This window comes from Triturus cristatus, chromosome 3_2 (assembly GCF_964204655.1).
Source record: "Triturus cristatus chromosome 3_2, aTriCri1.1, whole genome shotgun sequence".
NCBI lineage: Eukaryota > Metazoa > Chordata > Amphibia > Caudata > Salamandridae > Triturus > Triturus cristatus.
The window spans coordinates 1018231448-1018250634 of record NC_140584.1 but is presented as its reverse complement, the minus strand read 5'-3'; positions in this window follow the sequence as shown (position 1 = coordinate 1018250634).

Genomic DNA, 19187 nt, shown 5'->3' with positions numbered 1-19187 from the left:
CCAGCACAGAGTGGGTTTCTGCACACAGTATTGCAGGCAGGCTGGCCAGGGTCATCATGTATGTGTGTTCTTCCTTTATGTGTGCCCAGTGGTGTATGTGTGTGGTCATCTTGTGATGGCCAGTCATCCTAGTCCCATGGCTTACTCTCCATTTGTGATCTTGGATGGCCAGGTAGTGTGCAGTGTGAAGGGGGTGAGTTTGTGGGGAGTGTTGGTGTGTACATGCCTCTGCACTGTCAACTACACACATATGTGTCACCCAGGAGTTGTGTGCCTGTTGTTTTGATTGTTCATCCCTGTGGATGTGGTTGTATGCCCATGTGTGAGTTGTATGTTGTGCACTGTGCAGTGTGTTGCTGTGTCCTTGCAGTTCTGTCTGACTCCAACTTGTTGTTTGTGTCACTTGTGAGTATGCTGAGCGTGTTACTGGCAAGTCAGTGTTGTGTTTCGTTGCACATCCATGTGTCTTGTTGCTGTTTGTGGAGACTTGCAGGCCTGCTGCTCCACACTGCCATTGTGGTTGTGTTTTCTCATGCAATGCTGTCCCATGGTGCCTTCTTGCCTCCAGTGTGGCATGTTGTGTGTGTTGTCATTCCATCCCCTATCTGTGCTTCAGCTGCCTACCCATTGTGGGTCTGCACTCCCTCTCTTTGTGTATGGTACACTCCTGCCATGTCCCCTACTGACATGCAGTACACTTCACTTTGGTGTCAGCTGTCCCTTTGGTTTATATGTGTGTGTGCCTCCCCATGACTTCATTTGTGACACTGTGCTTTGTGGTACAGTTCTTTGGCCAGGGTCAATGTGTCACTCGGGGCATTTCCCCAATGGGTCATGTGTGATGTTCTGGTGCTGTTTGTCAGTCATAGTTGCTCCTTTGCAGTTCAACTGCGTGTGCTGCCCAGTCCTCTGGTCAAGTTGTTTCCACCTTTGTGTCCCAGACTTGTGCCTCTGTTGGGTGTTGTGTTGGATGTATGTGTGTTGGCTGTGTTATTGCTTCACTTCCTGGGTGTGCTGTTGTCTTTGTACTGTGCTGTATGTTGTTGTGTGGGTTGTTGTTCTGTCACTGATGTCTGTGTGTGGCTGGTCTGCTTGGTGTGCACACACAGCTTGTTGTGCATGCAGTGCTGTGTGTGTATCTTGCCTTGTGATTGCCTGGTGTGCATCCCCTGATGTCCTGCTGTGTTTGCTATATGATTGTTCTGCCTGTGCATCTGTTATTTGTTTGCTCTGCTGTGTTGTTCTGTGATGGTGCACTTCTTGTGTGTGTTGTGGTATGTTGTCTGTGCATTGTTCCTGAGTGATGAGGTTGTGCACTCCTGTTGTGTCTGTGCTCCCATTGCCTTTCCCCAGTTTAGCAGCACAGGGCATGTCTGTTGTTGTTGTGGCTCTGTGTGTGTTTCTGTTGGGTTATGTGTTTGTCTGTTGTACTTGTTTCGACATTTGTGGTGGCATCCCTGTGTGTGTGTGTGTGTGATGTTTGTGGTGACCCCAGGGTGTGTGGTTGTTTGTGTGTGTATTGACTGGCAAGTATTGCCAGCCTTTAGTGTGTTTGGCCCTGGGATTGTGTGCTGCTGGTGTGAGGAGGGGGGAACAACCTTTACAACGCAACTTTTACAACGCACTACACTTACAACGCATTTTTTACAACGCACAATCCATTACAACGCATGACATTACAACGCATGACACTACAACGCATTTTTAAAAACTACCTTTACAACGCATTCCATTACAACGCATACTACCATTACAACGCATACCATTACAACGCATAATATTAAACTACACTATCCAACACTTTCCCTACTGTTGCACCCCCTGGAGTTAGAATAGTAATTTTTACCCCTATACTATCCAACACTTACCCTACTGTTGCACCCCCTGGAGTTAGAATAGTAATTTTTACCCCTATACTATCCAACACTTACCCTACTGTTGCACCCCCTGGAGTTAGAATAGTAATTTTTACCCCTATACTATCCAACACTTACCCTACTGTTGCACCCCCTGGAGTTAGAATAGTAATTTTAACCCCTATACTATCCAACACTTACCCTACTGTTGCACCACCTGGAGTTAGAATAGTAATTTTAACCCCTATACTATCCAACACTTTCCCTACCGTTGCACCCCCTGGAGTTAGAATAGTAATTTTTACCCCTATACTATCCAACACTTACCTTACTGTTGCACCCCCTGGAGTTAGAATAGTAATTTTAACCCCTATACTATCCAACACTTTCCCTACTGTTGCACCCCCTGGAGTTAGAATAGTAATTTTTACCCCTATACTATCCAACACTTACCCTACTGTTGCACCCCCTGGAGTTAGAAAAGTAATTTTTACCCCTATACTATCTAATACTTACCTTAAATGCAATTTAATATTATGCTTTGTAATGGTATGCTTTGTAATGGTAGTATGCGTTGTAATGGAATGCGTTGTAAAGGTAGTTTTTAAAAATGCGTTGTAGTGTCATGCGTTGTAATGTCATGCGTTGTAATGGATTGTGCGTTGTAAAAAATGCGTTGTAAGTGCATGCGTTGTAAAAGTGTGCGTTGTAACGACATACATCCGTGAGGAGGGTATGTCTGTAGGTTCCTAGTGGTGTTTGTCAGTCCTGAGGTATGTAGATGGGCCCTGTGTGTGGTGCTGCTGGTGAACTCCTGTGAAGTTGTTGTATGGATGTGTGGCTGTTCACAGTTTGACTTAAGGGCCTTCCTTTCATCCTTGTGCTTATACGTGGTTTGCCTTGCTGTCTCCCTTTGTTGCTGCACTGAGCTGTCTGTGGTTTGAATTCACTGACTGTGCCAGCCATGTGTGCTTTGATGGTGTGAGGGTGTTGTTCTCAGTTCCTTGTGTTGATGTGATGTATACATGATTGTTGTGTGTCTCCATGGCCTTCCATTTGTGTGCAGCCCACTTTGGTTTCCCTATTTGTTGTGGTCCATTACTGTTGGCATGTGGGGTATTTATGTGTGTGTGTGTCAGTCTGTGGTATGTATGTGTGACTGTGCAGGCTATGTGTTCATTTGGTTGTTAATTCCTTGTATGTGTTCATTTGTTGCTTGTCCTCATTTTTGTTTTCCTGAGTGTGGTGTTGTGGTGGTGTATGTGTTTCCCTGGCCCTTTGCTACTGTGCTGTGTGTTGTGTATTCCGGTGCAGCCACTCCTGCAGTGTCTGTCTCCATGATTGTTTGTTGTAGGGTGCAGGGTGTGAATTGACCTAGCTAGTTGTTGTGCATTGGGTGCACAGGAGGGGCACATGGCATGTGCCTTCATGGGGTGTGCTAGTGTGTGGTGGGAGGGGGTGTGGCCCTGTGGTCTTTGTGCCCTGCCCATGCCTGGCACTAGCCCTGCCTTCTGTATTGTGCGCATGTATTTCCTTGTGTTCGCCGCTGAGGTGACCTGACTGGGATATTGCGCATGGTGGCGGTAGCTTTGTGTTCAGGATGCAGAGGGGGGACTTTGTGGCAGGTGGGTGATGTGTGGGTGCCCTTGTGGATGTGTTCCTGTTCCCCATAGGGTGTCTGATGTGGATTTGGACCCTGTGTCTGCACATGTGTTGTGTTTGTGTTGTTGCGTACCTGCGGCGGCGTCTGCGGCGGTTCATGAGTTCATGGTGATGTAGCAGGTACAGCACCAGAAAGACGTGTAGAGCTGGGTCCATGGCGGTCGTGACCAGGACTCTGGTTTTGCAGTCTGCTGTCGAGCTTCCGCCGTCTTTGGTTGGGCGGTGTCTCCGCTGCAGAGCGTCTGCTTGTTTGAGTCATCCTAATTTGTGGAGTGGGGCGGACATCATTCCGCATGGCGGAGAGTCTCCATTGACTTCCACTGCCGCGGTGGCAGGCGCACTTTGATGGCGGTGCGCGTCACACCGCGGCAGTCGGGAAATGGCCTATGTTTGCCCATACTAATATGGCGGACGTGAGGACCACTGCTCGCGGGCGGAAAAAGGCATTTTTCTGCACCGCCAGCGCCGCGGTGGTGCCACCGCCCGACATCCTAATGGACCCCTTTGTCTGCAAAGCTGGAATATGTGGGGCAGAAACACTTAGTCGTGCCAGGATTTCTCATTGACCACTGCCAGGGGATCCACATCGGAGAAGACCAAGAAAGACATTTGAACTCCAGGGTTGGATCCACTGGATTTTGGATTCTTTGTTCAAGTTGGGGAACAGAAATACAGAAGTTATTCATCATGCATGGAATACCTGCCTTCATACTGCCGAGAAGGCGGCCCCCCTGGCTGCTGATGATGGGTACTCCCGCGTAAAGAAAAGGCTGCTTAGTGAGGGGCCCATGAGGAGCTGTGCAAGAAAATTATTTCTTCTTCTCAAGCTGAGCAGCTGGTAGGACTGCAACTTACTTATTGACCTTGGTAAATTCTGATTGAGTTCTAGTCTCAACCTCACACCAGGTCCCCGATAAACATTGGACTGCTTGACTTCACTGGTAGTCAATTGATGCTGAGGTCGGTTTTGGATCCAACAGCAAAGTAGAGCTCTCGAACACCAGTGGCAGAATACTTTCGTGGTCACAGTCTGAGCCCTGTAACCTCTGATTGTCGTGAGACTCTTTATAAAGTTCCCTCATGGAAAATTTCACATTATGCAATTTCATGTTCTTTTTTGCTCTCACAAGAATGGTTAGAGGAGAAAATGTCTTGCGAAAAGACATATCCTGTTCAAACAGGTATTCTACCAATACCTTGTATGAATGTTTTACACCAAGATACACGCTTGCCTGGAAATACCACATGAAATATCAACAAACCCCATTTCAGGCTATTCATGTACTTTCACATAGCTTTTTTTAAAAAGCACAAACCCAGTTGCGCAATTTTGTTTACCCTACTTATAACGTAAATTTAGAAATACTTTATACCATGCATAGTAAAAAAACAACTCAGAATTAGATTCAAGTAGTGACCTGGATCCGCCCTTGCAGAAAACTTGTAACATTCTTGTGGCACCTGGTAACCGCCCAGGGTGGAAGCTAGAAGTGGCTAAGAACTCTAGTGTATAGAATGCGCAATTTCATGTTCTTTTTTGCTCTCACAAGAATGGTTAGAGGAGAAAATGTCTTGCCAAAAGACATATCCTGTTCAAACAGGTATTCTGCCAGTACCTTGTATGAATGTTTTACACCAAGATACACGCTTGCCTGGAAATACCACATGAAATATCAGCAAACCACATTTCAGGCTATTCATGTACTTTCACATAGCTTTTTAAAACAAGCATTTGCAATGCAATAGGTCTCGCATTTATAAGAGTTTGAGCTATTGGCATTGTAAAATTACAATGCCTTTTATTTATGTTTTGGTTTTAAAACAAATAAAAGGCATTGGGCCATATGTAGAAAGCAAAATTGCGATCGCAAACGCCGAAATTCGCCGAATTTCGGCATTTGCGATCGCAATTTTGCTAAGTGGGATGTAGGAAGGCAAATCTGCATGCAAAATAAGGAATCGCAAAATTTGCGATTCCTTATTTTGCAAATGCATTTAAGGAATCCCAAATAGCGATTCCTTAAATGCAATGTAGAAAGCACCCAAGTTGTGCTATTTTGGCTTAAGGAATCACAAATTACCACCAACTTCAGGTTGATGGTAATTTGCGATTTCCTTTAATAATGCAGTTTTTTGCATTATTCAAAGTGCCATGTGGCACACATACATGCCCTTAGGGCATGTATGTGCGCCACATGTGCACCCATGCTCATTACAGGGGTGCAACAGGGTGTCCTATTGACACCCTTGCACCCTTGAAATTGCATTCTCAATTTGCGATTCTCTAATTGAGAATCGCAAATTGAGAATGTCTTCCTATTCATTCCTATGGGCCTTTAAGCCCATAGGAATGAATGGCAAGGTATTCCTTATTTGCGATTCTCAATTAGAGAATCGCAAATATGGAATAGGTGGGATTCGCAAAAAAAATTGCTAATCCTACCTACATAGCGTTTTGCTATTCTCTAATTGCGATTCCCTAAAAATTGCAATTAGAGAATCACAAAACACAGCCTACCTACATATGGCCCATTGTCATTTACAATGTCAGTAGCATAAACTCGCAAAAAAACAATGTGTGGAGTGCAGCAGTGTGCGGCGTGCAGCAGTGTGCGGTGTGCAGCAGTGTGAGGCGTGCAGCAGTGTGCGACATGCAGCAGTGTGCGGCATGCAGCAGTGTGCGGCGTGCAGCAGTGTGCGGCGTGCAGCAGTGTTTCGTGTAGCAGTGTGAGGCATGCATCACTGTGACGTGCAGCGGCGTGCAGCAGTGTGCGGCGTGCAGCAGTGTTTCGTGTAGCAGTGTGAGGCATGCAGCACTGTGGCGTGCAGCGGCGTGCAGCAGTGTGCGGCGTGCAGCAGTGTGCTGCGTGCAGCAGTGTGCTGCGTGCAGCAGTGTCGTGCAGCATGCAGCAGTGAGTAATGCAGCAGTGTGCATCAGTGTGTGCCGTGCAGCAGTGTGTGGCGTGCAGCAATGTTTCATGTAGCAGTGTGTGGCGTGCAGCAGTGTGTGGTGTGCAGCAGTGTGCGGCGTGCAGCAGTGTGCGGCGTGCAGCAGTGTGTGGCAGTGTGTGGCGTGCAGCAGTGTGAGGCATGCAGCAGTGTGTGGCGTGCAGCAGCATGCAGCAGTGTGTGGCGTGCAGCAGTGTGAGGCGTGCAGCAGTGTGAGGCATGCAGCAGTGTGAGGCATGCAGCAGTGTGAGGTGTGCAGCAGTGTGTGGCGTGCAGCAGTGTGAGGCGTGCAGCAGGGACACATGGAGGGTGAGGAGAGACACGTGGAGGGTGAGGAGAGACACGTGTAGGGTGAGGAGAGACACGTGTGGAGCGTGAGGAGGAGACACCTGTGGAGGGTGAGGAGGAGACACATGTGGAGGGTGAAGAGGAGACACATGTGGAGGGTGAGGCGGAGGGTGAGGAGACACGTGTGGAGGGTGAGGAGAGACACGTGTGAAGGGTGAGGAGAGACATGTGTGGAGGGTGAGGAGAGACGTGGAGGGTGAGGAGAGACACGTGTGGAGGGTGAGGAGAGACACGTGTGGAGGGTGAGGAGAGACACGTGTGGAGGGTGAGGAGAGACATGTGGAGGGTGAGGAGAGACACGTGGAGGGTGAGGAGAGACACGTGGAGGGTGAGGAGAGACATGGAGGGTGAGGAGAGACACGTGGAGGGTGAGGAGAGACACGTGGAGGGTGAGGAGAGACACGTGGAGGGTGAGGAGAGACACGGAGGGTGAGGAGAGACACGTGTGGAGGGTGAGGTGGAGGGTGAGGAGAGAGACGTGTGGAGGGTGTGGAGAGACGTGTGGAGGGTGAGGAGAGACATGTGGAGGGTGAGGAGAGACGTGTGGAGGGTGAGGAGAGACACGTGGAGGGTGAGCAGAGACACGTGTGGAGGGTGAGCAGAGACACGTGTGGAGGGTGAGCAGAGACACGTGTGGAGGGTGAGGAGAGACACATGTGGAGGGTGAGGAGAGACACGTATGGAGGGTGAGGAGAGACACATGGAGGGTGAGGAGAGACACGTGGAGGGTGAGGAGAGACCCGTGTGGAGGGCGAGGAGAGACACGTGGAGGGTGAGGAGAGACGTGGAGGGTGAGGAGAGACACGTGGAGGGTGAGGAGGGTGAGGTGGAGGGTGAGGAGAAACACATGGAGGGTGAGGAGAAACAGAGTTGGAGGGTGAGGAGAGACGGAGATGGAGGGTGAGGAGAGACGGAGGTGGAGGGTGAGGAGAGACGGAGGTGGAGGGTGAGGAGAGACGGAGGTGGAGGGTGCGGAGAGACCGAGGTGGAGAGTGAGGAGAGACAGAGGGTGAGGAGAGACCGAGGTGGAGGGTAAGGAGAGACCGAGGTGGAGGGTAAGGAGAGACCGAGGTGGAGGGTAAGGAGAGACCGAGTTGGAAGGGAATCAGAAGTGTAGGAGAGAGAGAGGTGGAGGGTGAGGAGAGACAGTGGTGGAGTGGGGGGGAGGGGAGGATATCCCTTTTACTTCCTCTCCTAGTGTAAGGTAACGCCCCCACCCCACAGGCCCTGCCGGGGCCGAGAGCAGATCACTGTTCGCATCAGCCGTCACCCGAGACCGCTCCGTACTTGTTGGTAAATAGAGGTTCACTATCTGGTGATAATGGGATTCACTTGGGGGGCTGACTTACCTCCTCCACCCCCAGGGCCAACACTGAGAAGGCATCAGAGACCTGGTGCTGCCTATGCTGCAGTACTGCGAGAGAGAGGGATGGGGGGTGGGCAGAGGAAGAGGAGTGGGGTTAGAGAAGGGACAGGTGGGGAGAGAAAGAGGAGCGAAGGGACAGAGACAGAAAAGGAGCAAAAAAAGAACTAGAGAGAGTAAAGAGGAGAGTTGGGGAAAATGGAAACATTACGAGAGAACATGTAGCAAAGAGGTGGAGAGAGAAGATGGAAGAGAGTAAGGACGCAGCCAAGAGATAGGGCAGAGACAAAAAGAATCGAAACAATACAAAAGTATTTTCCAAACTCGTAAATAACCACGGGCCAAACAACTGATCTGCAATGAAGCATCCGAATCCGGTATATCATGACGTTAACCATGCAATAAAAAATAAATTTAAAAAAAATAAAAAAACACCCAAAAACACGTATAAACCATGTTGACCCTTTTCCATGCAACATATTCTAAAACGCCATTCTCATTCATACATTCACAGCAAACCTGAAAACGCCATTCTCATTCATACATTCACAGCAAACCGATTACTACTTTGAAAAAAGTCCGACTAAAAGTCCGGAACAAACAGCCACTCCACTGCGCTGGTCTGCAGACCAGCGCCGTAAGGATTGCCGAGTGGAGTGGCTGTTTGTTCCGGACTTTTAGTCGGACTTTTTTCAAAGTAGTAATCGTTCTGCTAATTATACAAGTCGTTGCCAGCCAGTGTAAGCAGGGAGGACTTCCTGGTGAAGGAAGGGTCGGCACCCGTTGGGTACCTGTGGACCCAGATGACCCACACGTAGGAGCGTCCTTCGGGCCACCCTACCACTTGTGTGTACATTCCTTGTATTAACCCTGTCCTGAGGAGGCCGAGGAAAATATATGGCCGAAACGCAATTGCGTAGACCCGGTTTTGAAGGAGGAGTCCTTGAAAATAAGTACAGTGTGGTTACTCACTGTTGAGTGTGCTGAGAAAGTCCGACAATAATTTGTTGAGTCGCAGCGTGCTCTGTGGACTTCCTTCCAGTGGTTCGTCCTGAAATTATTAGGAGGACACTAACAGAAAATTATATGCTTGTTTAGGGGTTAACTTTTTTGTGTTTATTAGTCTTTTCTTGTTGGTGACGTTCGGCACATGTTCAATTTATGTATATTTGTGTTGTTGTATTTTTTGCTTTGTTGCTTCCATTAAGGTCCGTGGTCATTTCTGATGCAGGAAAGTCCAAATATTTTGATAAAATCTGTCCAGATTAATAAACTAGATATAGAGTCAATTAGTGTGCTCTTGACCAAAGTTATTTTCTTATCTCTTCCTTTTGTACCAATTTGTTGCTTGCTCTTTATTCTACCTCGGTCCACCTGTCTCAGACCGAGGCAACTCCCCTCCCCCCTCCACCCACCACGCCCTGGCCTGGGAAGCCAACAGGTGGAGAGAGCCAGGTTGGGAGCAAGGCGCGGAGAGGCGAAGGGAGAAACAGGCGAGGGAGAGAGAAAAACCCACTGAGACAAATGAAACATGCAGGGGAACGGACAACAGAACACGATTCAAATTGAAAAGACAGTTGTGACTTGTGAGGAGCGAAACAGTAGAAAAAGCTAAGTGTATTGAGAGCGAGAAGAGAAAAGTAAAGAGCGGAGATGGCGTAGAATAGAGAGAAGACAGACAAAATAGAATGAGCGAGGTAGCTAAAAAGAGGAAAGTCCGAGAAAAAAAAATCGTGAAGAAGTAACAGACATTATTTGAAGGAAGATAGGCAAAGGTAAAACAGCATCGGAGAAGAAGTGGGGACAGAAAGAGTGATAGTAGAGATACGGCATACAAGTAAAGTTGTAAAGAAAGAGAGAACGGAGTCAAGGTGAGAAAGACGGCAAGAGTAAGAGATGAATTAGGTCAGCTATTGGAAAGAAGAAAATAATGAAGAGGGGAGTTTGAGAGAGATTCGTTTAAGAGAGTGAGGACGAGAAAGAAACAACCAGACGTGGGTAGATACCGAAGAAACGAAGAGGGGAGAGACAGAAAGAGGGGGGAGGGAGGAGATAACGTAGAAAGGGGAAGAAAAAGGATTTCGGAAAAAAGAACAAAACACAATTTAAGAACAGTGAAATAATGCAACAGGGGACGTAGGCTAGAGAGGAAGATACAGCGCTAGTGAAAGACAAGCATTGGCCGCACGCGCGCCTCGCGCTTGAAGTAAAGAAAAAAAAGAAAAACAAGACAAGCCCGGCGGAGCGTGGCGCACGCGCCCTTGGGGGCGGGGGATCGGACCCTTTGTAGTGCTCCCAAAAGGCGGATTGCATGGCGGCACGATGCGCGTGATTGTGCGCGTGCTAGCCATGCCATGCAGTTTTGGGAGCACTTTTCAAACCCGCTTTCTATAGTCTCGCCTTGCGATCGCTTACGCGATAGCAAGGTCGAGACCTAAAAATCACAAACCCAGTTGCGCAATTTTGTTTACTCTACTTATAACGTAAATTTAGAAATACTTTATACCATGCAGAGTAAAAAAACAACTCAGAATTAGATTCAAGTAGTGACCTGGATCCACCCTTGCAGAAAACTTGTAACATTCTTGTGGCACCTGGTAACCGCTCACCAGCACAGAAAGACCACCCTAGGGTGGAAGCTGGAAGTGGCTAAGAAATCTAGTGTATAGAATGCGCCACCTGCACATATCAGGGCAGGATCAAATGTAAGCCTCTTCAGGAGGAGACTGAAAATATATTTATTGGACCTCCAAAAGATGTTGGGGAAATGGGCTGCAAGCTGTCTCGTTCTGCAGTATCTGTCTTCTGTAGGCATTAGTAAACAATACAGAATAGAGAACATCACCCCGCTTTTCTAATAGAACAGTAATAAAACAGTAACGCTCTTATTGGACCTATTGATGGTTGCTTCTGAGGACACCTGGACCATGTGAGTAAGACCTGTCCAGCCCAGATGAAGCTGTGAGGTCTGCACAGTCACAGGCTCGAAAGTTCCGAAGTCTTTGGGCAGCCATTGTGAACACAGGCTGGAGAGGAGAATGAAAGCAAATTTGGATTTGCTTGGGTTTTAAAGATCTTTTTACTATCTTTATGAAGTTCTGTGGCAATTACTGTAACTTTGAAAAGGTTGTGAAATTTTCACTTTGCTGCACATTGTGAAAACTGGGAGTTTTATAACAATTTATACCGCACAAATCTTTATTTAACTCATTTAACTCAATAAAAAGTCTCTTTATAAGCTAGACTTTGCAGAAAACAGTTAGGTCCTCAACATCAAGTGTGGAGTAAAATTCCATCTTGAGCACAGGTGTTTCTATTAAAACCTGAATGACCAGTTGTGAAATAATTTTGCACACCCAACATTTTTCTCTGTTTCACCTCTTAATATCATGACTAATAAGGCCCAAGATGAATACCCAGGGAAGAGCCGGCTATCTTCCATCCAGGCTTGGAAACATAGACGCAAAAGTACTCTAACCAAAACTTTCAGGAAAAAGAGGGCAGAAGAGAAAGAAACACTTGTCCACTGGTGTAAATACTCACGTAAGCAGTGCCTGGCAACCCGGAAGGAATACTGCGGGTTTACACACTGTACAATCTAAATAAGTGTTTGACATGTGATCCTTAATAAAGGTTGTCGACATACCACCCGAAGGCTAGGAGGTGGTTCACCGACTCCTGACTCAGAAGGTTCCTGGACAAGGGGAACTGAAAACAGGTGACAGCGACAAACACAAAATACACCACTGAAGACTCATTCTAAAGAGGGGGAACTGAAGGGTGAGGACAATAACAAATATACAGCAAAGGGAGGTCAGGTGCAAACTAGGATTGGGGCAACACCAGTTCAGCATGCCAAAGCCCACTCTGAGCTGGAAAGCTCACAAATGGGTGGTAAAATTTCCACAGAAGGAATGATGATTTGGGTAAAGGCAACTAAGCTAACCGGGCAAACAAATGGCCGGGAAGTAACCTAGGGAGTGTGCAACCTCTCTGACTAGTAAATATTTTTTCGCCCTTAAAGATTAGTGAAGGTCCTGAGTCACCCTTTAAAAAAGTTGCGACGCTTCCCACTTAACCGTTACCTTCACCAACCCCAAGAATTATCAGCGTTTTAAGATATTTTTCACCCAGTTTGCACATAAACAGAAAATGTATGCTTAGTATTTCTAACTGAGTTTACCTTTTACTATGCTCTTTTTATGCACAGTTTGAACACTAACATTTTTTCAGATTTTTCTTCTCTGCATGTTTACCTTTTGGATAGTTTTTCTATGCACGATGGCATTGTGAAACAAAAGGATGCAAAGGCCGTCATGCTGCAGGGATTGGAATTACAGGACAATAACATCCGACCAGGGTGAATCCACTTTACTTTTACCCGTTACAGGCGCTGCTATGAGTAAGACCGCGCAGAGGAGAGGCCATCAGCAGGGCCCGGCGCTGCCACTGATTTAAACATAGTCTAGAAAGAGGCCTGATTGGCTAAATGGCCGGTCTCGAGCACCCACAGTGCCGTTGCCATGGGCTTCTCGGTGACGCTCTTAAGCAAGAAAACAAGCTGTTACAATCAGTCGTTCCTGCGCGAGCCTTCTGATTATGAACAATGACGACACGGTGCCTGGGGCAATCATAGGCTGGGTCTTGAAGTCCCTGGACGCGGCCCTCACATCGGTCGCAGGGCATCTGGTCGCTGAGGAGGCAGGCCCTCGCATGGGTCATCATAAATTAATCCGACCAGTGACATGGCGGCGCTGTGCAGTTTAGAATCATGCAGTGCACGGCGTTTATTCAGAGAACATCACGTTTAATGGCAGGTCGAGAACGGCAGGTCTGACCCGCCAGGACTTTCAACCATGCACATTTCGTTGCTCGCTGGAGAGCAGCAACCCTTACTTAAAACTGCATGACTTCCTTTTAGACATTTTGTAAAACTTGAGATAAGTTTAGCGTGCAAGGGCTGGCAAAAAAACACATCCCCGTAGCTGCCTAGCTCCAAAGACATATTTTCAGCACCATGGCCAGCAGCATGAGGCACTCAGGCTCGAGTGGCCCTTCACCGGCGTGTCACAGCCAGACTCAAGGCACTGACAGTTCGATTTCTCAGGGTAACTCTTCGATTGCAAGATGTTTGGACCTCGGTTAGTGCACATGACCACCATGGATATGTGCATGACACGGGAGCACAGAGGGAGCAGACCCGTGAGCACGAAGGTGGTCACAAAAAGTAAAGGAAAGGGCTAGGTTTATGTAGAGAGTAGGCCTGGGCTAAAATTCCGGTCCGCTCGCGGAAATTGCGATGATTTGACATCTTCGCGTTCCGCGGAGAGCGCGAAAATGTCAAAATTTCTGCAATCCGCATTTTACTGGAAATTTTTTGCTTGCTCGCGCTGTAAAATAATACAGTCTCGCGTGCGCGCTATCGCCTTACCTGAATCCCCGCATTCGCCGACAAGTTTTCCAGGTCTGTTCGTGTTCTCCACGAGATGTTGGATGGTTGGTAGCCATTTGCGCTGTCTCGCGATAGTTCGCGCCCGCAGTAACGTCATTCGTCGGCGATCATGCACCGCGAGACAAGTGAAAACAAGATGGCCGCACCCGCGAGCAACCGCATGGGTAAGTTGGCGAGTCGCGACCACGTAGAAAATACCGCGAACGGGCGGGAAAAAAACTTCTGCATCTTCGCGATATTTCTGCGTGTTTGCGGAGATTTTTAACATTTTCACGATAATTTGCGAAAGCGAATTTCGCAAATTCCGCCCACCCCTAGTAGAGAGCCATGACATAAATGGCTGGTATCAGTAGGGCACGGGGTGGGGGAGAAGTGTGTGTGTGTGTGTGTGAGGGGTTAGTGTTCTTTTAAAGCAGGTGTTGTGGTCTAGTGCGTAGGAGGAAGCATGCTGTATCGGGAAAGTGGCGTGTCTTATTAGAAGATGCGTGATAGTGGCTGAGGATGTGATCTTTGCTATGTGCTGTGGAGAAGTTTAGTGGCCAGGAAGCCACGAGAATAGTCAAGTCTATTGTGTCTAAACAGAAGGTGGGTGTGGACATGTGGGCATGAAGTAGGTAGAGAGCACAGGACCGTGGGGAGCTGTCAACCTGGCCCCTTACACCCCAGACACCCATGACTTCATCTGCAGAGCCCCACAATGATCCTCCCTGAACCCGACACTCTTCTTCACATACATGATCCCTTTGAACAGCATCATCTGCTCTCCCTAGATCAATATCCTCTCCTACGCGGAAGACATGCAACTCATTCTCTCCCTCTCACAGACAAGGTGCCCAGTACCTGAATCATGTTCAATGCCTACTTGACTGAAATCGATGACTGGATGAAGACCAGCTGTGTAGCCGAACACTGACAAGACCAAAATCATGATCTTAAGGAAGAGCACTTAACCATGGAACTACATCTGTTGCCATCAGAACTAGAGCAAACACCCTCCACCCACGCCAAGAACCTCTGTATAGTCATCAACAGCAAACTAGACTAGACCACCCAAGTCAGCGTTCGCACCACCTCATGCTTCCATATCCTTAAGATGCTGAGGAAGAGTTTCAAGTAGCTCTCATTCAGCACCCAGAAAACCACCATGCACACCATCATCACAAACAAGTTGGACTACGGGAACACCCTTTATGCTGGGATCCACAAAAAGCTCACCAGAAGGTTGAAGACCATTCAGACCTAAGTGGCCAGAATCCCTTTCAACCTCCCATGCCACAACCACATCACACCACACCTGAAGGAGCTTCACCTGCTCCACATACACAAACAAGCACAATTCAAACTTCTCACCTATACTCTCAAGGCACTAGATAACAGCGGGCCAGCATACCTCAACAATGGTATCTGCTTTCATAAACCTTACAGACATTTCCGCTAGTCCAGACTCCTACTTGCACAAATTTCATGCATGCAGAAAACCAGATCCAGCGGTCGATCCTTCCCTTACATTGCTCTTAAAGCATAGAACGACCTGCCACTACACATAAGAGCCTCCTTACTTCTTGAATTCCACAGGAAGCTTAAGGCCTGGCTTTTGAGTAGTCCCACTTGCCCCTAGGTTTGGCTAGACTCACATCTGCTCAGTGCCAGTAGACCCTCCCCAGTTTATAGTGTAATGTACAAATCTGCATAATATAACATAGCATAACATAATATGTGTATATGTTGGTGCTAACGCACAAACCTGTGATACACCAACCTACCTAAGGAATAGTGTAACACTGCACATCTTCTTGTCCCAGATCTCAGGTGTATATTTTAAGAAGACTTGTGCCCTGGCTCTTACCTTCTTATGTGTCTTGATTTAGGATTTGGTGATTCCCTCCTGTTACACAGGCCTCCTGCGAAGCACCATTTCTTCTGATAGGCAGACTGGTGCATCATATGTGCACATGAGATTCCATTAGAGCATGTGGCCATGTGTATACACAAAGGGATTCTAATCTGGTACTTGGTCATGTATGTGCCTGAAGAAGGGGTCCATTACGAAATAGGACTGTGTATGCAAATGAGTTTGGTGTTCCTTGTGGGAAAATGGCTGATTGTGCATGTGTCTAGACATCAGATGCTCAGAACCATCTAAGTGTACAAAGGGTTGTGGGGTATTTTTAATCAGTGGACTCATAAGTGTGATGTGGAGATTTTACAGTTACGCAGTACCGCATGTGTATATCTGAAGGGTGATAGAGGGCCATTGGTGCACACAGGAGTGCACATGACATCTTTAGGGTGGGGAAGAGTGTAAATATAAAGAAGCATGCATGTATTCATGGAGTTTCCATTAAAACATAGTGGCATAGTTGTCGGTATACTTTGTGGGACACAATCTCTTAATGTAACAAGCGTCTGAGATTGTCCAGAAAGTGAAAGCGCGCACAGCGCGCTGAAAGCAAACAAAGTACATCATCCTGTCTCAAGTAGGACAAACCCAATAAAGAATATAGTGCTTACGGTGTGAGAATGAAAGTAAAGGGGTCAGTAGCCATGGGAGGAATCAAATGATGATATTGACGTCACTAAGGAGGGACTAAAAGTCTATGAAGGAATCAGAAGCCAACATTAAAGAAGGACATAGACACAAGCCAATGAAAAATATGGACAGGGTAGTGTGCGGGGCTTCTCTCCCATACTGAACTACCCCAGATCTTCCGTAGAGCAGCGCTTGCGCACTGACTCTAGGCTTGACCTTAAAAGGGCTGTGCACAAGAGTGGAATGCTTTCCACTAGTACAGACAGCCATATGCATGTTGGAAGTCAGGGTGGTTTAGATCTGAGTATTCAGCTATGTATGAAGGAGGGTGAGATACCATGCTTATAGGGTCAATATTCCATTTACTCTCTGGGCGCAGGTGTGCAGTGTTGATGTATGCCTGTGGGACACTGCCCTTCCTGTACATGGAAGTGAGAGTTTTACTAATCAACGAAGCTCCACTGTACGATGTGCACGTGGAGTGTGTGCAGTGCATTTTAATCAGCACGTAGGCCTGTGCTGCTTTTCCATTGGTGCACAGGCTCCCTATATTCAGCTGCGGGAGATCACGTTAGTGCGTAGCACCGTGCCTCCACAGCTCCGAAACTGGTCTGGAGACTGACGTGGACCAAGGCATCCAAGGCTGTGGCCTTTAGAGATCACCGTGCTGCGCTCTACCCTCTCCATCTTTTCGTCTCTATGTGCATTTTCTGTAAGAACGTTCCACTGACCCCTGGTGGCTGACACAAAAACTGCAGTCTTCGTCTGTAGTTGCAGCCAGTACTCTTTACTCAGATTGGCCGCTAGGTATCGCTGCTACACCTCTATCGGACTCCTCGCTTCTTCCAGCTCGCAGTTATAAAAGAGAGGATTTTGACCGAAAATTTACAACGATTTTATTGCATATTGTATAGCACTTAGAGTTGAAAAGCAGTACAGTCAGCTCCCTGCACGATGACAGCAGTACTTACTTCACACAGTACGACACCCCTCGACAGTGAGAGTGACCTATGGACGGGAAGCCCCATTGGGGCACCTTGCTGTTGTGATAAATACATATCCGCCACAGTGAGAGACAGGGCACGGCGCCCCGGTGCCACACATCACCAGCAATGGCCCTTCCATCGACAGGGCCCGAGATTACTATGACAGGAATGCGTGGGAACACGACCTAACCAGCGCCGAGATGGTACCAATTTTCTGAAAACAGATGAATATTCCCCCAGGGCGAGCGCTCCGAACGAGAAAGGAAAAACAAGCCTCGCCGCCGGCTCTATAGAATATGATTGCTGAACAGGAGCAAATTGCTGACAGGCCGCTTCGGCGCCGACGCGCGCACCAGCCGCGTTTGTTTTATAGGACATTACAGCCTTGCTTGCCGATGACAAGACCAAGTGGAAACTGCAGCGATTCTGCATTGTTAAAGATTAGCTCTCCTCCATAAAACACAACTTGTTTTTTTCCCCATTTGTGCCAAAAAAAGATTGCCATTTAAATTGTCCAAATTATATGCCGCGACTGTCCTCCCTTGCTTGTCCAAATCAGCAGCCTACTGCCACGGGAAGGCCATGTCCGATGAGAGGCCAGAACAACGCGTATGGGAGGTGCTGGCCGAGCAGCACTTTGAAAAGCACAGCGCTAAAGGCTTCAATGATTTAACGCAGCTGTGCCCCCTAGATTCTTAAGAAACTGCAGTGTGGGAGTGTGGATGGTCAAGCTAAGCAGTGTTAGAGAATGGAGACATGGTGAATTATGAGGGTAGAACGCGTGATCCAGAGGTGGCGTGTGAGGTGTGTGTGGTTAATGAGCGCTGTAAAGAAAAGAAAATATGTGTAGAGGGTTGTGGCGGCTGGCATGTACCGAGGGCGGTGCGGCGGGGGCACAACGAAAAGTAGATAAAATACACTTAACTTCCTGGCTTGCAGCTCAACACCCTCCTCCCTCGGGTGTCTTCTCAAAGCTCTGGACCCAGGAAACTGAACTACCCAATCCTGGTGCTGCTCTCACAGCATGTGAGAAGCACCAAAATTGGAGAGTAGGGCCTCACTCAGCACTCTCAAGAGCACTGGAGGCCTGTGCTTTGTCTAATGTCGCAAGACAGCTGCCAAAGAGACATGCGCATTTTAAACTTCAGCGCACAGCTCCTTGCTGCTGCCACTTGGCAGCAATGGCACCGCCCCATCCTGACACTTAGTTCAGGATGGGTTGCGGAAAAATAAAATGGTAATAAATAAACTCTTTTACTATTTTATTTTTCAGCTCTGGGGCTTGTGGGGCGACTCTCCTGCGTTCAAATGGAGGAGCTGCCCCTGGTGTAGAAGGCAGCAGGTATAACACAGAGGCTAGATGCAGCCACATGATTAGAACGTCTGAACCAATCAATCAATCAATCAGGGGTTTCTAAAGCACAGCTACTTCAGCGAGGGTCTCAAGGCACTAAAAAGTGTGTGGGGGGGTCCATAGTGTGCTGGGGTCATCTGAAGAGCCAGGTCTTGAGGTCCTTCCTTATCTGGGGTTGTGTGTGGGGTTTCCGTAGGCAGAGGGGGATGTCATTCCAGACCTTGCCTGCGACGTAGGAGAAGGACTTCCCTCCTGCTCTGGTCTTGTGGATGCGTGGGACGGTGGCCAGGGAGAGGTCGGCTGATCACAGGTGTCTCTTGGGTGCGTAGAAGGAGAGGTGGTCGTTTAGGTTTGCTGGTCCAATGTTGTGGAGGGCCTTGTCAGCGTGGGTGAGGAGCTTAAAGGTTATTCTTCTTTCGATGGGGAGCCAGTGGAGATCACGGAGGTGTTGGGTGATGTGGTGGTGGCGGTGTATGTCTAGGACTAATCTGGCTGCAGCATTCAGGACAGTCTGGAGCTTCTGAAGTAGTTTCTTGTTGATTCCAGCGTAGAGAGCCTTGCCGTAGTCCAGTGTTCTGCTGATTAGGGCGTGCATGACTTTTTTCTGGATTCAGGAGGGATCCATCTGAGTATGCAGAGGATGTTGAAGCATGACGAGGATATGGCGTTGATCTGGAAGTTCACCGT